The sequence below is a fragment of the Ranitomeya variabilis genome, chromosome 7 (genome assembly GCF_051348905.1).
Source record: "Ranitomeya variabilis isolate aRanVar5 chromosome 7, aRanVar5.hap1, whole genome shotgun sequence".
NCBI classification, from domain to species: domain Eukaryota; kingdom Metazoa; phylum Chordata; class Amphibia; order Anura; family Dendrobatidae; genus Ranitomeya; species Ranitomeya variabilis.
The window spans coordinates 38,600,902-38,624,785 of record NC_135238.1 but is presented as its reverse complement, the minus strand read 5'-3'; positions in this window follow the sequence as shown (position 1 = coordinate 38,624,785).

Sequence of the window (23,884 nt, the reverse complement as noted above, 5' to 3'; positions counted from 1 at the left end):
ATTCTAGTGCCGGCAATCAATGTTACCAGAGCACCTCTGTTGCTTGCTACCTGCTCCAAGTCTGCAATTCAGCTAAGTTGGATCTTTGGCACTTTTTGTGTTTGTTTGTCCAGCATGCATTTATATTTCTCTTGCTGCTGGAAGCTCTAGTGATCTGAAATTACTACTCCGGTGTCATGAGTTGATAACGGAGTTAAAGTAATTTCAGGATGGCTGTTTAGGGTTTTGAGGTGACCGCGAAGTCCTCTTTTGTATTTTCTGCTATCTAGTCAGAGGGCCTCTCTTTGCTGAATCTATATTCATACTGCGTACGTGTTTTCCTCTTACCTAACCGTTATTATATGTGGGGGGCTACTATCACTTTTGGGGTTTCCCTGGAGGCAAGCCAGGTCTGTGTATTCCTCTACTAGGGGGTAACTAGATCTCCGGCTGGTGCGAGGTGTCTAGGGATCATCGTAGGCACACCCCCTGGCTACTATTAGTTGCGTGTTAGGTTCAGCGTCGCGGTCATCTGAGATTCCATCATTCCTAGAGCTAGTCCGTTTTTGCCTGAGTCCCTGCCATTGGGAACCATGACAGGTAATATAAACAGGGATAAAGGAAAATACCACTCATACATATATTCTCACACAAACAACAGAATTAAACACCGGGAGTGGAAGATGTGGTAAAAACCAAAGTAGGAAAAGTAAGGGAATTATCACAAACCAAAACCTAGCAATAGTCACAGATAAATCCAGCAAACACCTTCTCCAATAACAGCCAAAAACAACCTAACATGAAGCTTGCTCTGACAACGAGTGCATGCCAAGGCCCAGAATACATAGCAGATGGGCGTGGCTAACAGTGAACAGCTGAGAGCATTAACGCAGGAAAGCTTCCATTAGCTGTCAACTGAGCAGATTAACCCTTGCACTGCTAAAATAAACCTGCACCACTTAATATGAAGGTGAAGTGCTTCTAAACAGTGCAAGAGTGTGAGAAATCAAATGCTGCGGTCTTCTGGCTCCTCTCTGTTGCGGTAAAACCATGACAAAACCAGAGATTTTATCAGAACTAGCTGGAATCATGGTTTCACTCTCTACATCATGTTTCTCTCAGACTAGGTGGCACAAGCCTGGTGGCAGATTATCTTTAAGTGGGACCTAAAATTACCTTACCTTGAAATCAAGGGATATGCTGCTGACAATATAAAAACTGTATGCAAACTGAAAGTGCATATTAATGATCATTTGTTTCTTCTACAGCTTGTACTCCATTTTATAGGGTCTGAAATTTTTCTACAATTTATTTGCCTGATTATGTGAGACTCTATTTTAGAGAGGGAAAGATGCACACTGCTATATCCAGTTTTCTTAGCATAAAATTCCTGATATCTCCATTATTAGATCAAATTTACAGGGTGGACAGCAGTGTAAGCAGTCTTCATACCTCAGCACCCCTGGCATGTTCAGTGTTGTGATTTTGCTTTTTGCTCCCTCTAGTGGTCATTAGTGATTTGACTCTGGAGCGTCTGTCTTTTCCTATATCCTCACCTGGGCCGTTAGTTCAGGGGCGTTGCTATATAAGCTCCCTGGACCTTCAGTTCAATGCCTGGCATCGTTGAAATCAGAGCTAATCTGTTGTGCTCTTGTCCTCTGATCCTGGTTCCTGTTTTTCAAGCTAAGTCTGCTTCTTTGCTTTTTGCTTTTGTTTTGTTTGGTATTTTTGTCCAGCTTGTTCCTATCTGTATCCTGACCTTTGCTGGAAGCTCTAGGGGGCTGGTGTTCTCCCCCCGGACCGTTAGACGGTTCGGGGGTTCTTGAATCTCCAGCGTGGATTTTTATAGGGTTTTTGTTGACCAGATAAGTTATCTTGCTATATTCTGCTATTAGTAAGCTGGCCTCTCTTTGCTGAACCTGGTTCATTTCTGTGTTTGTCATTTCCTCTTACCTCACCGTTATTATTTGTGGGGGGCTTGTATCTTGCTTTGGGGTCCCTTTCTCTGGAGGCAAGAGAGGTCTTTGTTTTCTTCTCCTAGGGGTAGTTAGATTCTCCGGCTGGCGCGAGTCATCTAGCGATCACCGTAGGCATGATCCCCGGCTACTTCTAGTGTTGGCGTTAGGAGTAGCTATTTGGTCAACCCAGTTACCACAGCCCTATGAGCTGGATTTTTGTATCTTGCAGACTTACACGTTCCTCTGAGACCCTGTCCACTGGGGTCATAACAGTATGCCAGGCCGGTATTAAATGTTTAATGCATTGCAGAAGTGGGATTATAAGAAAGAAAATTTTGAGGTTTTTTTTTCCCTCTCTCATTTTTTTTTTTCTTTTCCCCTTTACCTCAGAGTGGCTTAAGCTTGCTGCAGACATGAATGTCCAGACCTTGATTACAAGTGTGGACCAGCTTGCCGCTCGTGTGCAGGGTATACAAGATTATGTTACCAGAAATCCTAGGTCTGAACCCAAGATTCCGATTCCTGAACTGTTTTCAGGAGACCGATTTAAGTTTAGGAATTTCAGGAATAATTGTAAATTATTTTTGTCCCTGAAACCTTGTTCGTCTGGAGACTCTGCTCAACAAGTAAAAATTATTTCATTCTTACGGGGTGACCCTCAGGATTGGGCTTTTTCGTTGGCGCCAGGAGATCCGGCATTGGCTGATATTGATGCGTTTTTTCTGGCGCTCGGTTTACTTTATGAGGAACCCAATCTTGAGATTCAGGCAGAGAAAGCCTTGCTGGCTATGTCTCAGGGCCAGGACGAGGCTGAGGTGTATTGCCAAAAATTTCGGAAATGGTCCGTGCTGACACATTGGAACGAGAGTGCACTGGCCGCTAATTTTAGAAATGGCCTTTCTGAGGCCATTAAGAATGTTATGGTGGGTTTTCCCATTCCCACAGGTCTGAATGATACCATGTCCCTGGCTATTCAAATTGACCGGCGGTTGCGGGAGCGCAAAACCGCAAATTCCCTCATGTTGTTGTCTGAACAGACACCTGATGTGATGCAATGTGATAGAAAAACCGCAAATTCCCTCATGGTGTTGTCTGAACGGACACCTGATTTGATGCAATGTGATAGAATCCTGACTAGAAATGAGAGGAAAATTCATAGACGCCGGAATGGCTTGTGCTACTACTGTGGTGATTCTACACATGTTATCTCAGCATGCTCTAAACGTATATCTAAGGTTGTTAGTCCTGTCACCGTTGGTAATTTGCATCCTAAGTTTATTCTGTCTGTAACTTTGATTTGCTCACTGTCATCTTATCCTGTCATGGCGTTTGTAGATTCGGGTGCTGCCCTGAGTCTTATGGATCTCTCATTTGCTAAGCGCTGTGGTTTTATTCTTGAACCATTAGAAAATCCTATCCCTCTTAGGGGTATTGATGCTACGCCATTGGCAGAAAATAAGCCGCAGTATTGGACACAGGTTACCATGTGCATGACTCCTGAACACCGCGAGGTGATACGTTTTCTCGTTCTACATAAAATGCATGATTTGGTTGTTTTGGGGCTGCCATGGTTACAGACCCATAATCCAGTCCTTGACTGGAAGGCTATGTCAGTGTCTAGTTGGGGCTGTCGTGGTATTCATGAGGATTCCCTGCCTGTGTCTATTGCTTCTTCTACGCCTTCGGAAGTTCCGGAGTACTTGTCTGATTATCAGGATGTCTTTAGCGAGTCCAGGTCCAGTGCATTGCCTCCTCATAGGGAATGTGACTGTGCAATAGATTTGATTCCAGGCAGTAAATTTCCTAAGGGAAGACTGTTTAATCTGTCGATACCTGAACATACCGCTATGCGTTCATATATCAAGGAGTCTCTGGAGAAAGGACACATCCGTCCGTCTTCTTCCCCTCTTGGTGCGGGATTCTTTTTTGTGGCTAAAAAGGACGGATCTTTGAGGCCTTGTATTGACTATCGGCTTTTAAATAAGATCACTGTCAAATTTCAGTATCCTTTGCCGCTGTTGTCTGACTTGTTTGCCCGGATTAAAGGTGCCAAGTGGTTTACCAAGATAGACCTTCGTGGTGCGTACAACCTTGTGCGCATTAAGCAAGGGGATGAATGGAAAACCGCATTCAATACGCCCGAAGGTCATTTTGAGTACTTGGTGATGCTTTTTGGGCTCTCTAATGCCCCTTCAGTTTTTCAGTCCTTTATGCATGACATTTTCCGGAACTATCTGGATAAATTTCTGATCGTTTATCTGGATGATATTCTGGTTTTTTTCTGATAATTGGGACTCGCATGTGGAGCAGGTCAGGATGGTCTTTAAAATTTTGCGTGAAAATTCTTTGTTTGTCAAGGGCTCAAAGTGTCTTTTTGGTGTACAGAAGGTTCCCTTTTTGGGGTTCATTTTTTCCCCTTCTGCTGTGGAGATGGACCCAGTCAAGGTCCGAGCTATTCTTGATTGGACTCAGCCCTCGTCAGTTAAGAGTCTTCAGAAGTTCTTGGGTTTCGCTAACTTCTACCGTCGTTTTATCGCTAACTTTTCTAGCATTGTGAAACCTTTGACGGATATGACCAAGAAGGGTTCCGATGTGGTTAATTGGGCTCCTGCTGCCGTGGAGGCTTTCCAGGAGTTGAAACGTTGGTTTACTTCGGCGCCTGTTTTGTGCCAGCCTGATGTCTCGCTTCCCTTTCAAGTTGAGGTGGATGCTTCAGAGATTGGAGCAGGGGCCGTTTTGTCGCAGAGAGGCCCTGGTTGCTCTGTTATGAGACCTTGCGCCTTTTTCTCTAGGAAGTTTTCGCCTGCGGAGCGAAATTATGATGTGGGCAATCGGGAGTTGTTGGCCATGAAATGGGCATTTGAGGAGTGGCGTCATTGGCTCGAGGGTGCTAAGCATCGTGTGGTGGTCTTGACTGATCACAAAAATCTGATGTATCTCGAGTCTGCTAAACGCCTGAATCCTAGACAGGCCCGCTGGTCATTGTTTTTCTCCCGATTTGACATTGTTGTCTCGTATTTACCAGGTTCAAAGAATGTGAAGGCCGATGCTCTTTCCAGGAGCTTTGTGCCTGATGCTCCTGGAGTCGCTGAACCTGTTGGTATTCTTAAGGATGGTATTATCTTGTCAGCTATTTCTCCTGATCTGCGACGTGTGTTGCAGAGATTTCAGGCTGATAGGCCTGATTCTTGTCCACCTGACAGACTGTTTGTGCCTGATAAGTGGACCAGCAGAGTCATTTCTGAGGTTCATTCCTCGGTGTTGGCAGGTCACCCAGGAATTTTTGGCACCAGAGATCTGGTGGCCAGATCCTTTTGGTGGCCTTCCTTGTCTAGGGATGTGCGGTCATTTGTACAGTCCTGTGGGACTTGTGCTCGAGCTAAGCCTTGCTGTTCTCGTGCCAGCGGGTTGCTCTTGCCCTTGCCTGTCCCTAAGAGACCTTGGACACATATCTCCATGGATTTCATTTCTGATCTTCCGGTGTCTCAGGGCATGTCTGTTATCTGGGTGATATGTGATCGCTTCTCCAAGATGGTCCATTTGGTTCCTTTGCCTAAACTGCCTTCCTCTTCCGATCTGGTTCCTGTGTTTTTCCAGAACGTGGTTCGTTTGCACGGCATCCCTGAGAATATTGTGTCAGACAGAGGATCCCAGTTCGTTTCCAGATTCTGGCGATCCTTTTGTAGTAGGATGGGCATTGACTTGTCGTTTTCGTCTGCTTTCCATCCTCAGACTAATGGACAGACGGAGCGAACTAATCAGACTTTGGAGACTTATTTGAGGTGTTTTGTCTCTGCTGATCAGGACGATTGGGTGACCTTCTTGCCGTTAGCTGAGTTTGCCCTTAATAATCGGGCTAGTTCCGCCACCTTGGTTTCGCCGTTTTTCTGCAACTCTGGTTTCCACCCTCGTTTTTCTTCGGGTCATGTGGAACCTTCTGACTGCCCTGGGGTGGATTCTGTGGTGGATAGGTTGCAGCGGATCTGGAATCTTGTGGTGGACAACTTGAAGTTGTCACAGGAGAGGGCTCAGCGCTTTGCCAACCGCCGCCGCGGTGTGGGTCCCCGACTACGTGTTGGGGATTTGGTGTGGCTTTCTTCCCGCTTTGTTCCTATGAAGGTTTCCTCTCCCAAATTTAAACCTCGTTTTATTGGTCCTTACAAGATATTGGAAATTCTTAATCCTGTATCCTTTCGCCTGGATCTACCTGTGTCGTTTGCTATCCACAACGTGTTTCATAGGTCCTTGTTGCGGCGGTACGTTGTGCCTGTGGTTCCTTCTGCTGAGCCTCCTGCTCCGGTGTTGGTTGAGGGCGAGTTGGAGTACATGGTGGAGAAGATCTTGGATTCTCGTCTCTCCAGGCGGAGGCTTCAGTACCTGGTCAAGTGGAAGGGCTATGGTCAGGAAGATAATTCCTGGGTGGTCGCCTCTGATGTTCATGCGGCCGATTTAGTTCGTGCCTTTCACGCCGCTCATCCTGATCGCCCTGGTGGTCGTGGTGAGGGTTCGGTGACCCCTCACTAAGGGGGGGGTACTGTTGTGATTTTGCTTTTTGCTCCCTCTAGTGGTCATTAGTGATTTGACTCTGGAGCGTCTGTCTTTTCCTATATCCTCACCTGGGCCGTTAGTTCAGGGGCGTTGCTATATAAGCTCCCTGGACCTTCAGTTCAATGCCTGGCATCGTTGAAATCAGAGCTAATCTGTTGTGCTCTTGTCCTCTGATCCTGGTTCCTGTTTTTCAAGCTAAGTCTGCTTCTTTGCTGTTTGCTTTTGTTTTGTTTGGTATTTTTGTCCAGCTTTTTCCTATCTGTATCCTGACCTTTGCTGGAAGCTCTAGGGGGCTGGTGTTCTCCCCCCGGACCGTTAGACGGTTCGGGGGTTCTTGAATCTCCAGCGTGGATTTTTATAGGGTTTTTGTTGACCAGATAAGTTATCTTGCTATATTCTGCTATTAGTAAGCTGGCCTCTCTTTGCTGAACCTGGTTCATTTCTGTGTTTGTCATTTCCTCTTACCTCACCGTTATTATTTGTGGGGGGCTTGTATCTTGCTTTGGGGTCCCTTTCTCTGGAGGCAAGAGAGGTCTTTGTTTTCTTCTCCTAGGGGTAGTTAGATTCTCCGGCTGGCGCGAGTCATCTAGCGATCACAGTAGGCATGATCCCCGGCTACTTCTAGTGTTGGCGTTAGGAGTAGCTATTTGGTCAACCCAGTTACCACAGCCCTATGAGCTGGATTTTTGTATCTTGCAGACTTACACGTTCCTCTGAGACCCTGTCCACTGGGGTCATAACAGTTCAGTATTAGATCAGAGAGACAGGATGGACATCAGTGAAAGTGATCTCTTCTTAGCTCATCATCACTGGTATCTCCAGTACTAGATCAGATAGACAGGGCGGATGTCAGTGTGAGCAGCCCTTTCTTACCTCAGCACCTAGGATCTCCATTATTAGATCAGATAGACATGGTGGACAGCGGCAAAAGCTGCCTCTTCTTACCTCAGCACTCTGGTATCTCCAATGTAAGATCGGAGAGACATGGTGGACAGCAGTGTGAGCAGCCTCTTCCTAACTCAGCACCTTCGGTATCTCTAGTATTAGATCAGATGGACAGGGTGGACAGTAGTGTGAGCAGCCTCTTCTTTCCGCAGCACTCCTGATATCTCCAATACTAGATCAGATAGACAGGGTGGACAGCAGTGTGAGCAGCCTCTACTTCCCTCAGCAGCCCTGATATTTCCAGTATTACTGTAGATCAGATAGTTAGGGTGGACAGCAGTGTGTGCAGCCTCTTTATACCTCAGCACCTTTGGTATCTCTAGCAGTAGATCAGATGGACAGGGTGGACAGCAGTGTGAGCAGCCTCTTCTTACCTCAGCAGCCCTGGTATCTCTAGTATTACTGTAGATCAGATAGTCAGGGTGGACAGCAGTGTGTGCAGCCTCTTTATACCTCAGCACTGCTGGTATCTCCAGTATTAGATCCGAATATCTACAATGAGCACCTTTCTACAGAAAAGGATGTCATAGCCTCCTATTGAACAAGGCACCTATTCTAATATTCTAGGACAGTTTTCTGTCAGTGTAAGAAGACAATTGTCATTTTAATTCTGTAGTGATTACCTCCACAGACAAAATTATTATGATTTGCTAATTACAAGTGTTTGGGAGTTTTTTTATATTGAAATTTCCATTAGTTCATGATTTTTTTCTATTCCCAGAGTAACCCTTTAAAGTCTAAATATAGCCAATATCATAATCCATATTTTGCATACCCCATGACAGAATGGCTAGTAATTCAATGCATTATTATATTATAGTATTGCACTGACTTGTGTTATATTGTTATCATTATTATTATTATTATTATTATTATTATTAATATTATTATTGTTATTATTATTAATAATAATAATATTAGTGTTATTATTTTATGATAGACGTATATTGTACTAAATTATACTGAATTAAATGTTAAGATATTTAAATTGTTAAATTATATATTCCGTATAAAAATAAACTAAAATAATTATCTGCTAAATTTGAAAGATGGTATACAAACTAACTTTTCAGTGGGCTCGGATTATTGTTGGCTTTAATTTCCTCTAACCTCATGCAGTCATTTTTACATTGGTGATAGAAGGGCCAAAATCACAGACTCATTACAGTTGTAGAATGATGGATCTCATTCTGAGAACGTCTTGCTCCAAGAAAAGATTTAGTATGGTTCTTGAATTGTGAAGAGTGAAGGACAAAATGGAAGACTAGACAAGGTCAAGGTCTGCTGCTGTTACAAGCTCGGTTCTAACACATTTCACTTTTTTTTTGGTTATTTACAGTGCTATTTCTCTAACAACTTGTTCACACTGACCTTGGTCACTAGAAAGGCTAATAGTATCTTTACGCTGCCAAGTTCTTCAGCTTTCTGTTGGTGTCATGCTGTATTCAGTTCAAGTCTACGTTCTGAATGGCCTTTTCATCATTGTATCAAAAACTCCTATGGCTGCAGAAATGCTCATCAAAAGACTTTTATGTTAAGTCACATTTTTTCCAAAGTCAGAAAAGTTCAGGCTGAGATCCCAAACATTAGACTCATTATTTAGAAATAAGGGACTTTCAGCATCGGATAGAAATGAAAACAATTAAATTACTTTGACAAAATTATGCGTCTTTTTAATTTCTAATTCTACCTTTCAAAATTTTAGTTTTAAAAATGTGAAATATGAAAATAAATGTATTTTTGTATCTATCTATCTATCTATCTATCTATCTATCTATCTATCTATCTATCTATTGTGGCAGTTCAACTAGCTCAGCAGTATACAGAGGTAGAAAACAAGAACACTGTCTCTTTAAATCTTCAGTTGGTTTATTATATGGCGGCATAAACCAACAAGAAGGGGAAAGTAAAACATAGCCCTTCAGGCAAAACAGGAAAACAACAAAGAAAGCAAAAATGCTGTACACAGTCCATACATTTGCAGGGAGCTGCACACTCTGCAGCACCACAGGTTTAGTCTTTCATCCTCAGGACACAAAAAACTGGAGATCCTCTCTCCAGTCATGCTGAACCAAGACTGCTCCTGGAGCCCAGCTATTTAAGCCCCAGTCCACACCCTGGGGTGGAGATAAGGTGGACATCCTCCCACCCGCTCCATGGATGTCCACATAAAAGCCAGACCATTTTATAATTTAGCTTAACTCCTCACAGCACTTAGTGTGCTGGAGGATAAAACTCTGGATTTTATATCACTGACACCATTAAGCGTAGTGACATATATCTATCTATCTATCTATTTATCTATCCATCTAGACAAAATAGGGTAGCACAAGCAACTGGTATAGCAGTTGGGTGTAGTGACACAGGGACAGTGTCACCGGGGTTAAGTCTGGGGGCGCTAACAGGAGACGTGCATCAATAAACAGCCTCCATATCTCATTATCCACTTCTGCTTTGAACATGAGACTGCCATCATTTTATAGACAATCATTTTGAGTATCTCATACTTAAATTTGACTTTCAACTATTTATCATATGATTAGTTATGCAGATTCTTGTCATGTTACTGCATTGTTACGGTTTTGCTCCTAAAGATCTAAATTTTAATTTTTAGCATTTTGTTAGTATTTTGTAAATCCACCTTTGGCTTTCAACACTACTTGAATCCTTCTGGGCTGCTCTCAATCAGATTCAAACATGTGCAACCAAAATTTGATCTCAGGTCTCTTCTACACGTTCCCAAAGTTGGTGCATACTGGTTGTCTCACTTGAGTATTTACACACGTTTTTATTCAATTCTACCCACAAGTGTTTGATTGGGTTGAGGTCTGGGGACTGTGGGGCCAATCCAGCAGCTCTTCTTCATTGTCATTGAACCATTTATTTGCCAATATCATCGTATGCTTTCGTGTTGTTGCCCTGTTGGGACACTAGATCATTATTTTCAGACCCATAGTACTTGAGTGTACAAAGTAACTCATCTTGTAGGATACTAAACTATAGCTCAGCATTGAGACCACCATCGATCCTGGTCAAGTATCCAATGCCATTGGCTGTGAAACAATCTCATAGCATCTGGCTTCCTCCACCGATCTTGACACTTCCTTCAGTTTCTCAATCCGTTAGCCCCTTTTTCACTTGTTTCTTTCAGAGCCATTTGCACCTATCAGAGCCTCGTCTATTGACTTTCATCTCATTGCTCCAAATCACCCGTTTCAAATCTTTAAACGTCCACTTTTCATACTTGTTTGTAAACTCGAACCGATGCTTCTTACGATGACGTCCATGGATGAAGCTGTTTCTCTTTTCTTGGGAAATTGTCATGATGGCCGTTCCTCAATTCGAACCAGTGACCTTTCACTTGGGAATTAACCTAATAATACACTGAGCTATTAGGGAATGTGAGAATAGGTTGTATTTTGTAGCATTCAGGAAGAAAAATATTTTTCCACCACCAGGCGCAAAACAGTAACAATGCAGTGACATGACAAGAGTCTGCGTAACTAATAATATGCTAAATAGTTACAAGTCAAACTTATGTATGAGATAGCCAAGATGATTGTCTATAAAATCATGGTGGTATCACTTTCGAAGCAGAAGTGGTGAGACATGGAGCCTGAAAGTCAAAAGTTCAAAACATTGTTACCCCTCTTCTCTTCACTGTACGCTGGCATGACCCTAGCCTTACCATGGCGAGACTGTACACAAGCTCAGCAGCTTATCCATTTATGGTGATTGGTTGGATCCCAGTAGTTGATCTTCCACCTACCTAGAAGTTGTGACCAATCCAATGGATAGATGATAACTTCATCTTATTGGAACATCCCATTAAAAGTTAATAGTTAAAAAGTGACTTCCAATAGTACATCCACTTAATTTTTCTGCAAACTATCCTGGACAGAATTCTCACCTGTATTATAAATAGACCCTATTGTATTTTGGGACTTCGAAGTGAACAGCTATTTTGTATGGATCACTTATATTACATGAATAAAAGCAGCTAAATTGTTGAATTTAGGGTGTTTTATTTTGTTTGTTTTGGTTTTACGAATCAACTGTTAAATCTTTTCTCATAATTACAGTCTTCCGTCCCCCTTCTCAGCTTGAAGGCCATCTTTGCACTTCCTATACCTCCTCGCACATCCTATAACTAGTTCCATGGACCATTGTGTCCTCACTGTCCTCACTGCCCCCCATCTCTAAACTGTTTGAACATTGGAAATTCGGTAACCTTACACCTTTCCTTCCTACCAGTAATTTCTGGGCTCCTTTCAATCTTATTTCCGCCCTGTACACTACAGAGACAGCAACAGTGCCAATGACCTAATTAGTGTCAAGTCTAAGAAACCATTTTCCTTAATTTATTTCATTCCTCGGCTATTAACACTCTTGACCCCAATATATGTTTTTACCTCTTTCTTTCCGAGCCTAATCATTTCTTCATTTTCATCATAGTTTTCTAAAGTCTCCTTTGTTTTTCCATTTTATGTTAGTTTGGAAATCGGCCCAAACTTTGTTGCCTTAAATTTGTCTTCTGAATTGAAACCATTTTCTTCTCCTATTGAGCTGGCACAATGTAATTTTGTGAACATGTCAGCAAGTAGTTGGTTCCATTCTCTTTGCTTCAGGAACCTTATTCTTTCTTAGGAATTGCATTTGTTAGCAAGTAAAGGGAGTGAGAACTTGCCGCCATAATAGGGACACATTTGTTTTTTTCCTTGGATGTCCACTCTCTTCTTTCTACGCCATTAATTGTGTTCTTTTCTGGCCTCCTCCAGAGTTTACAACACAATCCCTCTAGACACTTTCTGTTCATAATTTCAGAGGTTTTTGCTATCCCATCTGACAGCAGCATAATGTAGGGACAAAGACCCTGATTCCAGCCATGTATCACTTAGTTTCCTGGGTGCTGCAGTTGTGATAGAATCACAGTTTTCTCTGCTGCAGATGTAGCAGTTCTCAGAATGCTGAGCTCTGTATAACCCCGCCCACACCACTGATTGGCTGCTTTCTATGCATAGACAAAAAGAGCTGCTAATCAGTGCTGTGGATGTCATTGGACCAGGAGGCATGAGACACCTAGTCCTCTAGTGATAATCTCCTGCTGATAAAACACTGATTTTATTGAAACAGCAATACACAGCCTGGTAAGTGACACATCACTGTAATCAGGGTCTCTGCCTTACATCATGCTGCTCTTAGATTACATGTCAAAAACCTGCTAACTGATTCACTTTAACTCTTTATCTTAAGGTCCCTCTTTATAGCCCAATATTTTTTCCTTCTACTTTTCCCCTGTTTTGTTTGTTGCTTTACCTATTTCCTTCTCTTCTTAGAAAGTTTTTTTCTCCCATTCTGTATTCGCTTTGCAGAGTTTATGACTAGGGTTGAGCGACTTTCATTTTTTTAAGATCGAGTAGGGTTTTGGGAAACCCGATTTTGTCCAGAGTCGAGTCGAGTGCAGTCGGCCGATTATCGCTAAAAGTCGGGGATCGACCGAAACACGAAACCCAATGCAAGTCAATGGGGAAGCATAGTCGGCAGTGAGTGGAGGCCAGGAAAACACCTACAGTGCCCATTTTAATGCCAAAAACATCCATTCTTGTTTCTGAAGCTTGCCAATCTTAATTAACTGTATAATAATAGTTGGGCATAGGGAATTGGGGGAAAGTTGTGGGGGGAGTAGGGCTGGCTCAAGTTTTTCGTGGGCCCAGGAAATGCGGACTACGTCACGGCGGTGTTGCAGGGAAAGGTAAGTATTTAAAAGTTGCAAGTGCTGTGATCCTGAGCAAGCAGGGGGGGGCCCACTCGTTCGCATTGCCACTGGCACAGGGCCCCTCAAAGTACGGCGGTGTGTTTGCATGGCGGGGGCGCCTCCCACCAGCAGCGACACTTTTGCGTACTCTGAGGGGCCCTGTGCCAGTGACGTCGCCAACGAGTATGCCCCCCCACCTGATGAAGGAACCTGCACTTTCATCTGCACCTTCCTCTTTGTCCCTGTGTAAGGTGGTATAACATGCGGGAAGGGGAACCTTACTTTCAGCAGGGACAGATTCTGGCTGTGTAGAGTACAAGGGGAATGTAGTGGTCTAGGTCAATGTACCAGCAGACTCATTTAGCAGTGGCTGGGCAATGGGCAGGATGAGGAGGAAACAGATATAGGGCCAAAGAATAAAGTAGGCTACATGCAGTTCAAAATTGGTAACAGGACTAAACAGGCGGCATTGCTTTGTTCAGTGGAGTAGCAAACCCAAGAGCAGCAGACACTGTTTCAAGGGCCTAACCACACTAGTAGGCCAAATGCAGTTTAATATCTGATAGTATAGGGCGAAAGCCAGAATGTGGAAGCTCAGCTTTGTTCAGTTGAGGACAACACCAGGGAGGGGCAGACACCTTTAGTAGGCCGGAAAAGCCTATTGCATTTTTTAAAATGGTAATTTGGAGCAGAAGGTTGAAGCTCAGCTTTATTTAGTTGAGGGCAACACCAGGGAGGGGCAGAAGCCGTTAGTAGGCCCTAACCACCATTTTTTTTTTTAAAACCACTTAATGAGAGCCGGAAGGTTGAAGCTCAGCTTTATTTAGTTGAGGACAACACCAGGCAGGGGCACACAGACAGACACCTTTAGTAGGCCGGAAAAGCCTATTGCATTTTTCAAAATGGTAATTTGGAGCAGAAGGTTGAAGCTCAGCTTTATTTAGTTGAGGGCAACACCAGGCAGGGGCACACAGACAGACACCTTTAGTAGGCCGGAAAAGCCTATTGCATTTTTCAAAATGGTAATTTGGAGCAGAAGGTTGAAGCTCAGCTTTATTTAGTTGAGGGCAACACCAGGGAGGGGCAGAAGCCGTTAGTAGGCCCTAACCACCATTTTTTTTTTTTTAAACCACTTAATGAGAGCCGGAAGGTTGAAGCTCAGCTTTATTTAGTTGAGGACAACACCAGGGAGGGGCAGAAGCCGTTAGTAGGCCCTAACCACCATTTTTTTTTTTAAAACCACTTAATGAGAGCCGGAAGGTTGAAGCTCAGCTTTATTTAGTTGAGGACAACACCAGGCAGGGGCACACAGACAGACACCTTTAGTAGGCCGGAAAAGCCTATTGCATTTTTCAAAATGGTAATTTGGAGCAGAAGGTTGAAGCTCAGCTTTATTTAGTTGAGGGCAACACCAGGGAGGGGCAGAAGCCGTTAGTAGGCCCTAACCACCATTTTTTTTTTTAAAACCACTTAATGAGAGCCGGAAGGTTGAAGCTCAGCTTTAATTAGTTGAGGGCAACACCAGGGAGGGGCAGAAGCCGTTAGTAGGCCCTAACCACCATTTTTTTATTTTAAAACCACTTAATGAGAGCCGGAAGGTTGAAGCTCAGCTTTATTTAGTTGAGGACAACACCAGGGAGGGGCAGAAGCCGTTAGTAGGCCCTAACCACCATTTTTTTTTTTAAAACCACTTAATGAGAGCCGGAAGGTTGAAGCTCAGCTTTATTTAGTTGAGGACAACACCAGGCAGGGGCACACAGACACCTTTAGTAGGCCGGAAAAGCCTATTGCATTTTTCAAAATGGTAATTTGGAGCAGAAGGTTGAAGCTCAGCTTTATTTAGTTGAGGGCAACACCAGGCAGGGGCACACAGACAGACACCTTTAGTAGGCCGGAAAAGCCTATTGCATTTTTCAAAATGGTAATTTGGAGCAGAAGGTTGAAGCTCAGCTTTATTTAGTTGAGGGCAACACCAGGGAGGGGCAGAAGCCGTTAGTAGGCCCTAACCACCATTTTTTTTTTTTTAAACCACTTAATGAGAGCCGGAAGGTTGAAGATCAGCTTTATTTAGTTGAGGACAACACCAGGGAGGGGCAGAAGCCGTTAGTAGGCCCTAACCACCATTTTTTTTTTTAAAACCACTTAATGAGAGCCGGAAGGTTGAAGCTCAGCTTTATTTAGTTGAGGACAACACCAGGCAGGGGCACACAGACAGACACCTTTAGTAGGCCGGAAAAGCCTATTGCATTTTTCAAAATGGTAATTTGGAGCAGAAGGTTGAAGCTCAGCTTTATTTAGTTGAGGGCAACACCAGGGAGGGGCAGAAGCCGTTAGTAGGCCCTAACCACCATTTTTTTTTTTAAAACCACTTAATGAGAGCCGGAAGGTTGAAGCTCAGCTTTATTTAGTTGAGGGCAACACCAGGGAGGGGCAGAAGCCGTTAGTAGGCCCTAACCACCATTTTTTTTTTTTTAAACCACTTAATGAGAGCCGGAAGGTTGAAGCTCAGCTTTATTTAGTTGAGGACAACACCAGGGAGGGGCAGAAGCCGTTAGTAGGCCCTAACCACCATTTTTTTTTTTAAAACCACTTAATGAGAGCCGGAAGGTTGAAGCTCAGCTTTATTTAGTTGAGGACAACACCAGGCAGGGGCACACAGACAGACACCTATAGTAGGCCGGAAAAGCCTATTGCATTTTTCAAAATGGTAATTTGGAGCAGAAGGTTGAAGCTCAGCTTTATTTAGTTGAGGGCAACACCAGGGAGGGGCAGAAGCCGTTAGTAGGCCCTAACCACCATTTTTTTTTTTAAAACCACTTAATGAGAGCCGGAAGGTTGAAGCTCAGCTTTATTTAGTTGAGGACAACACCAGGCAGGGGCACACAGACAGACACCTTTAGTAGGCCGGAAAAGCCTATTGCATTTTTCAAAATGGTAATTTGGAGCAGAAGGTTGAAGCTCAGCTTTATTTAGTTGAGGGCAACACCAGGGAGGGGCAGAAGCCGTTAGTAGGCCCTAACCACCATTTTTTTTTTTTAAAACCACTTAATGAGAGCCGGAAGGTTGAAGCTCAGCTTTATTTAGTTGAGGGCAACACCAGGGAGGGGCAGAAGCCGTTAGTAGGCCCTAACCACCATTTTTTTTTTTAAAACCACTTAATGAGAGCCGGAAGGTTGAAGCTCAGCTTTATTTAGTTGAGGACAACACCAGGCAGGGGCACACAGACAGACACCTTTAGTAGGCCGGAAAAGCCTATTGCATTTTTCAAAATGGTAATTTGGAGCAGAAGGTTGAAGCTCAGCTTTATTTAGTTGAGGGCAACACCAGGCAGGGGCACACAGACAGACACCTTTAGTAGGCCGGAAAAGCCTATTGCATTTTTCAAAATGGTAATTTGGAGCAGAAGGTTGAAGCTCAGCTTTATTTAGTTGAGGGCAACACCAGGGAGGGGCAGAAGCCGTTAGTAGGCCCTAACCACCATTTTTTTTTTTTTAAACCACTTAATGAGAGCCGGAAGGTTGAAGCTCAGCTTTATTTAGTTGAGGACAACACCAGGGAGGGGCAGAAGCCGTTAGTAGGCCCTAACCACCATTTTTTTTTTTAAAACCACTTAATGAGAGCCGGAAGGTTGAAGCTCAGCTTTATTTAGTTGAGGACAACACCAGGCAGGGGCACACAGACAGACACCTTTAGTAGGCCGGAAAAGCCTATTGCATTTTTCAAAATGGTAATTTGGAGCAGAAGGTTGAAGCTCAGCTTTATTTAGTTGAGGGCAACACCAGGGAGGGGCAGAAGCCGTTAGTAGGCCCTAACCACCATTTTTTTTTTAAAAACCACTTAATGAGAGCCGGAAGGTTGAAGCTCAGCTTTATTTAGTTGAGGGCAACACCAGGGAGGGGCAGAAGCCGTTAGTAGGCCCTAACCACCATTTTTTTTTTTTAAAACCACTTAATGAGAGCCGGAAGGTTGAAGCTCAGCTTTATTTAGTTGAGGACAACACCAGGGAGGGGCAGAAGCCGTTAGTAGGCCCTAACCACCATTTTTTTTTTTAAAACCACTTAATGAGAGCCGGAAGGTTGAAGCTCAGCTTTATTTAGTTGAGGACAACACCAGGCAGGGGCACACAGACAGACACCTTTAGTAGGCCGGAAAAGCCTATTGCATTTTTCAAAATGGTAATTTGGAGCAGAAGGTTGAAGCTCAGCTTTATTTAGTTGAGGGCAACACCAGGGAGGGGCAGAAGCCGTTAGTAGGCCCTAACCACCATTTTTTTTTTTAAAACCACTTAATGAGAGCCGGAAGGTTGAAGCTCAGCTTTATTTAGTTGAGGGCAACACCAGGGAGGGGCACACAGACAGACACCTTTAGTAGGCCGGAAAAGCCTATTGCATTTTTCAAAATGGTAATTTGGAGCAGAAGGTTGAAGCTCAGCTTTATTTAGTTGAGGGCAACACCAGGGAGGGGCAGAAGCCGTTAGTAGGCCCTAACCACCATTTTTTTTTTTAAAACCACTTAATGAGAGCCGGAAGGTTGAAGCTCAGCTTTATTTAGTTGAGGACAACACCAGGGAGGGGCAGAAGCCGTTAGTAGGCCCTAACCACCATTTTTTTTTTTAAAACCACTTAATGAGAGCCGGAAGGTTGAAGCTCAGCTTTATTTAGTTGAGGACAACACCAGGCAGGGGCACACAGACAGACACCTTTAGTAGGCCGGAAAAGCCTATTGCATTTTTCAAAATGGTAATTTGGAGCAGAAGGTTGAAGCTCAGCTTTATTTAGTTGAGGGCAACACCAGGGAGGGGCAGAAGCCGTTAGTAGGCCCTAACCACCATTTTTTTTTTTAAAACCACTTAATGAGAGCCGGAAGGTTGAAGCTCAGCTTTATTTAGTTGAGGGCAACACCAGGGAGGGGCACACAGACAGACACCTTTAGTAGGCCGGAAAAGCCTATTGCATTTTTCAAAATGGTAATTTGGAGCAGAAGGTTGAAGCTCAGCTTTATTTAGTTGAGGGCAACACCAGGGAGGGGCAGAAGCCGTTAGTAGGCCCTAACCACCATTTTTTTTTTTAAAACCACTTAATGAGAGCCGGAAGGTTGAAGCTCAGCTTTATTTAGTTGAGGACAACACCAGGGAGGGGCAGAAGCCGTTAGTAGGCCCTAACCACCATTTTTTTTTTTAAAACCACTTAATGAGAGCCGGAAGGTTGAAGCTCAGCTTTATTTAGTTGAGGACAACACCAGGCAGGGGCACACAGACAGACACCTTTAGTAGGCCGGAAAAGCCTATTGCATTTTTCAAAATGGTAATTTGGAGCAGAAGGTTGAAGCTCAGCTTTATTTAGTTGAGGGCAACACCAGGGAGGGGCAGAAGCCGTTAGTAGGCCCTAACCACCATTTTTTTTTTTAAAACCACTTAATGAGAGCCGGAAGGTTGAAGCTCAGCTTTATTTAGTTGAGGACAACACCAGGCAGGGGCACACAGACAGACACCTTTAGTAGGCCGGAAAAGCCTATTGCATTTTTCAAAATGGTAATTTGGAGCAGAAGGTTGAAGCTCAGCTTTATTTAGTTGAGGGCAACCCCAGGGAGGGGCAGAAGCCGTTAGTAGGCCCTAACCAAAGTTGAAGGCCAAATGCAGTTTAATTTCTGATACTATAGGCCGAAAGCCAGAAGGTGGAAGCTCCGATTTAGACAGTGGAGGACAATTTGAATTAGGGACTGCAGACAGACTTAGTAGGCTGTCCCCTGTGGACCATGCATCCACCACATTAACCCATTGCGCCGTAATGGACACGTAATCTTCCGTGGCCATGCCTACAGGTCCATGCGTCTGTTGTCAGGTGCACCTTTGTACTCACAGATTGCCAGAGTGCATGGACAATGCGGTCTTCTACATGCTGGTGGAGGGTTGGGATGGCTTTTCTCGCAAAAGAAGTGTCGACTGGTTAGCTTGTAGCGTGGTACAGCGTAGTCCATCATGGCCTTATTAATAGTAAATAAAATATATAACTAGGCTCTATGAACTTTTAAATAGGTTCCAGGGGTACACGGGCAGCATTGGTGTGGTCAGTGGAGGAGTATTGCAAATAGGGGCTGCAGACAGGCTATCAAAGGCCTAAAATAACAAACAGTAGGCAGTCATGGCAGTTTTACATCGGTTACATGGATACACAGGCAGGCACTCCAGGCAGCATTGTGGTCAGTGGAGGAGTATTGCAAGTAGGGGCCGCAGACAGGCTTCAAAGGCCTAACATAAGAAAATGGGCTGGCTGTAGGCACTTTATAATTGGTTCCAGGGGTACACGGGCAGCAGTGGTCTGGTCAGTGGAGGACTAGTGGAAGGAGGGACCGCAGACAGGCTTCAAAGGCCTAAAATAACAAACAATAGGCTCATGGCAGTTTTACAGCGGTTACATGGATACACGGGCAGGCAACTTGGTGGTGGTGAGTGGAGGAGTATTTAAAGTAGGGACCGCAGACAGGCTATCAAAGGCCTAAAATAACAAACAATAGGCTCATGGCAGTTTTACAGCGGTTACATGGATACACGGGCAGGCAGCTTGGTGGTGGTGAGTGGAGGAGTATTTAAAGTAGGGACCGCAGACAGGCTATCAAAGGCCTAAAATAACAAACAATAGGCTCATGGCAGCTTTACAGCGGTTACATGGATACACAGGCAGCTTGGTGGTGAGTGGAGGAGTAGTGCAAGGAGTGTCTGTCCCAGTACTCCCAAAATATAAATAGATGTTAATGTCTCGCAAAACAACCACAACAAAAAAAAAGGTGGCATACTTAGGTACAGGGGTGGGCTCATCTACTGAGTTTCTGACATAGTAATTTGGCAGTAACTATTTAATGGTGCCAATATAGGACACAGACACAGACTACTTTAAGTTGCATCATAGATGTCTACAAATTTGTATTGTCAGTGCCAGACATTGAATGATGTCAGCGAATAGACAAAAGATTGGTGGAGCTGTGCGACATAATTTTGGACGTGGTAGAGCACATTTTGAGCTGGGGTAGGGGGGAACTCTCTTGAGGCCGGCGGGACCGCCCCAGGGCCCCTCATGTTACAACGGTGTGTCTGACGTTGGGTGCGCACCACCACCGCCAGAGACACTACATTGTACTATGAGGGACCCAGTAGCAATGCCGTCAACCAAAAGCGAGCACACCCACCTCTTCAGACAAACAGCAGTCTCACGGGTGCTTGCGCCAAGTCGCGATACCACGGCCCCATGTGGGGAGTTTTGCCATTTAGGGAGGTGTAAACATGTCGTATGCTGTACAATCAGCTGCAGCAAATTAGACATTAGAAAAGTAATTCACAGGCAAGAGCTTTTCATAGGAAAGCTAGGTGTCGGCCGGGCAAGGTGGGGCAAAAGATTTCGAAATCCAGTTGTGGTTCATTTTAATGAATGTTAGATCGTCAACATTTTGGGTAGCCAGACGAGTCCTTTTTTCGGTTAATATTGAACCTGCAGCACTGAATACTCTTTCTGATAGGACACTTGCTGCCGGGCAAGCAAGCTCCTGCAATGCATATTCTGCCAATTCTGGCCAGGTGTCTAATTTGGAGGCCCAGTAATCAAATGGGAATGACGGTTGAGGGAGAACATCGATAAGGGATGAAAAATAGTTAGTAACCATACTGGACAAATGTTGTCTCCTGTCACTTTCAATTGATGCAGCAGTACCTGTCCTGTCTGCGGTCATAGCAAAATCACTCCACAACCTGGTCAGAAAACCCCTCTGTCCAACGCCACTTCTGATGTGTGCACCCCTAACACTCCTAGTCTGCTGCCCCCTGGAGCTCGTGTGAGAACGATCACGTGCGCTGTGTGCTGGGAATGCCTGAAGCAAACGGTCAACAAGAGTTGATTGTTTGGTTGCTAATATTAGTTCCAAGTTCTCATGTGGCATAATATTTTGCAATTTGCCTTTATAGCATGGATCAAGGAGGCAGGCCAACCAGTAATCGTCATCGTTCATCATTTTCGTAATGCGTGTGTCCCTTTTTAGGATACGTAAGGCATAATCCGCCATGTGGGCCAAAGTTCCAGTTGTCAAATCTCCGGTTGTGATTGGTTGAGGGGCAGTTGCAGGCAAATCTACGTCACTTGTGTCCCTCAAAAAACCAGAACCCGGCCGTGACACGCAACCAATTTCCTGTGCCCCCGGGAAAGGTTCGGCATTAAAAATATACTCATCCCCATCATCCTCCTCGTCCTCCACCTCCTCTTCGCCCGCTACCTCGTCCTGTACACTGCCCTGACCAGACAATGGCTGACTGTCATCAAGGCTTTCCTCTTCCTCTGGTGCAGACGCCTGCTCCTTTATGTGCGTCAAACTTTGCATCAGCAGACGCATTAGGGGGATGCTCATGCTTATTACGGCGTTGTCTGCACTAACCAGCCGTGTGCATTCCTCAAAACACTGAAGGACTTGACACATGTCTTGTATCTTAGACCACTGCACACCTGACAACTCCATGTCTGCCATCCTACTGCCTGCCCGTGTATCCTCCCACAAATAAATAACAGCACGCCTCTGTTCGCACAGTCTCTGAAGCATGTGCAGTGTTGAGTTCCACCTTGTTGCAACGTCTATGATTAGGCGATGCTGGGGAAGGTTCAAAGACCGCTGATAGGTCTGCATACGGCTGGCGTGTACAGGCGAACGTCGGATATGTGAGCAAAGTGCACGCACTTTGAGGAGCAGGTCGGAGAACCCAGGATAAGTTTTCAATAAGCACTGCACCACCAGGTTTAAGGTGTGAGCCAGGCAAGGAATGTGTTTCAGTTGGGAAAGGGAGATGGCAGCCATGAAATTCCTTCCGTTATCACTCACTACCTTGCCTGCCTCAAGATCTACTGTGCCCAGCCACGACTGTGTTTCTTGTTGCAAGAACTCGGACAGAACTTCCGCGGTGTGTCTGTTGTCGCCCAAGCACTTCATAGCCAATACAGCCTGCTGACGCTTGGCAGTAGCTGGCCCATAATGGGACAACTGGTGTGCAACAGTGTCATCTGCCGATGGAGTGGTTGGCAGACTGCGTTCTGTGGAAGAGCTGTAGCTTCTGCAGGAGGACGAGGAGGAGGAGGAGGAGGGGGTGCGAACGCCTACAGCCAACTGTTTCCTAGACCGTGGGCTAGGCACAACTGTCCCTAAATTGATGTCGCCTGTGGACCCTGCATCCACCACATTCACCCAGTGTGCCGTGATGGACACATAACGTCCCTGGCCATGCCTACTGGTCCATGCATCTGTAGTCAGGTGCACCTTTGTACTCACAGATTGCCTGAGTGCATGGACGATGCGCTGTTTAACATGCTGGTGCAGGGCTGGGATGGCTTTTCTGGAAAATAAGTGTCGACTGGGTAGCTCGTATCGTGGTTCAGCGTACTCCATCAGGGCTTTGAAAGCTTCGCTTTCAACTAACCGGTAGGGCATCATCTCTAACGAGATTAGTCTAGCTATGTGGGCGTTAAAACCCTGTGTACGCGGATGCGAGGATAAGTACTTCCTTTTTCTAACCAGAGTCTCATGTAGGGTGAGCTGGACTGGAGAGCTGGAGATCGTGGAACTTTCGAGTGTGCCGGTGTACATGGCAGACTGAGAGACGGTTGGAGACGGTATTGTTTCCGCCGGTGCCCTAGATGCAATATTTCCTCCTACAAAACTGGTGATTCCCTGACCCTGACTGCTTTTGGCTGGCAAAGAAACCTGCACAGATACTGCCGGTGGTGTGGAAAATGGTGGCCTTACAGTGACGGAAGGGATGTTGCGTTGCTGACTAGCTTCATTGGCCGAGGGTGCTACAACCTTGAGGGACGTTTGGTAGTTAGTCCAGGCTTGAAAATGCATGGTGGTTAAGTGTCTATGCATGCAACTAGTATTTAGACTTTTCAGATTCTGACCTCTGCTTAAGCTAGTTGAACATTTTTGACAGATGACTTTGCGCTGATCAGTTGGATGTTGTTTAAAAAAATGCCAGACTGCACTCTTCCTAGACTCGGATCCCTTTTCAGGGATTGCAGACTGAGCTTTAACCGGATGGCAACGCTGTGCTCCAACAGGTTTTGGCTTTGACACGCGTTTTGGGCCAGATACGGGCCCGGCAGATGGAACCTGTTGCGATGTTGATGCCTGCTGCGGCCCCTCCTCCACCTCCGCTTCTGAACTACTGCCGCCTGCACCCTGTTCCCCCAATGGCTGCCAATCGGGGTCAATAACTGGGTCATCTATTACCTCCTCTTCGAGCTCGTGTGCAACTTCGTCTGTGTCACTGTGTCGGTCGGTGGTATAGCGTTCGTGGCGGGGCAACATAGTCTCATCAGGGTCTGATTGTGGATCTGTACCCTGAGAGGGCAATGTGGTGGTCTGAGTCAAAGGAGCAGCATAGTACTCTGGCTGTGGCTGTGCATCAGTGCACTCCATGTCAGAATATACTTGTAATGGGCATGGCCAGAAAAGAGAGCGTTCGAGGCCTTGTGTAGCCTGACGACGAAACTGGCTCCACAGCTCCAGACTTAGGTGGAATATTTTTATCCCCACGACCACCTGATGCTCCACTACCACTACCATCATTACCAGCTGACAATGAACGCCCACGACGACCTCTTGCACCAGACTTCCTCATTGTTTTAAAATCTTAACCAAAGTAACTTTATTTGTTGCTGTCAAACAACTTACA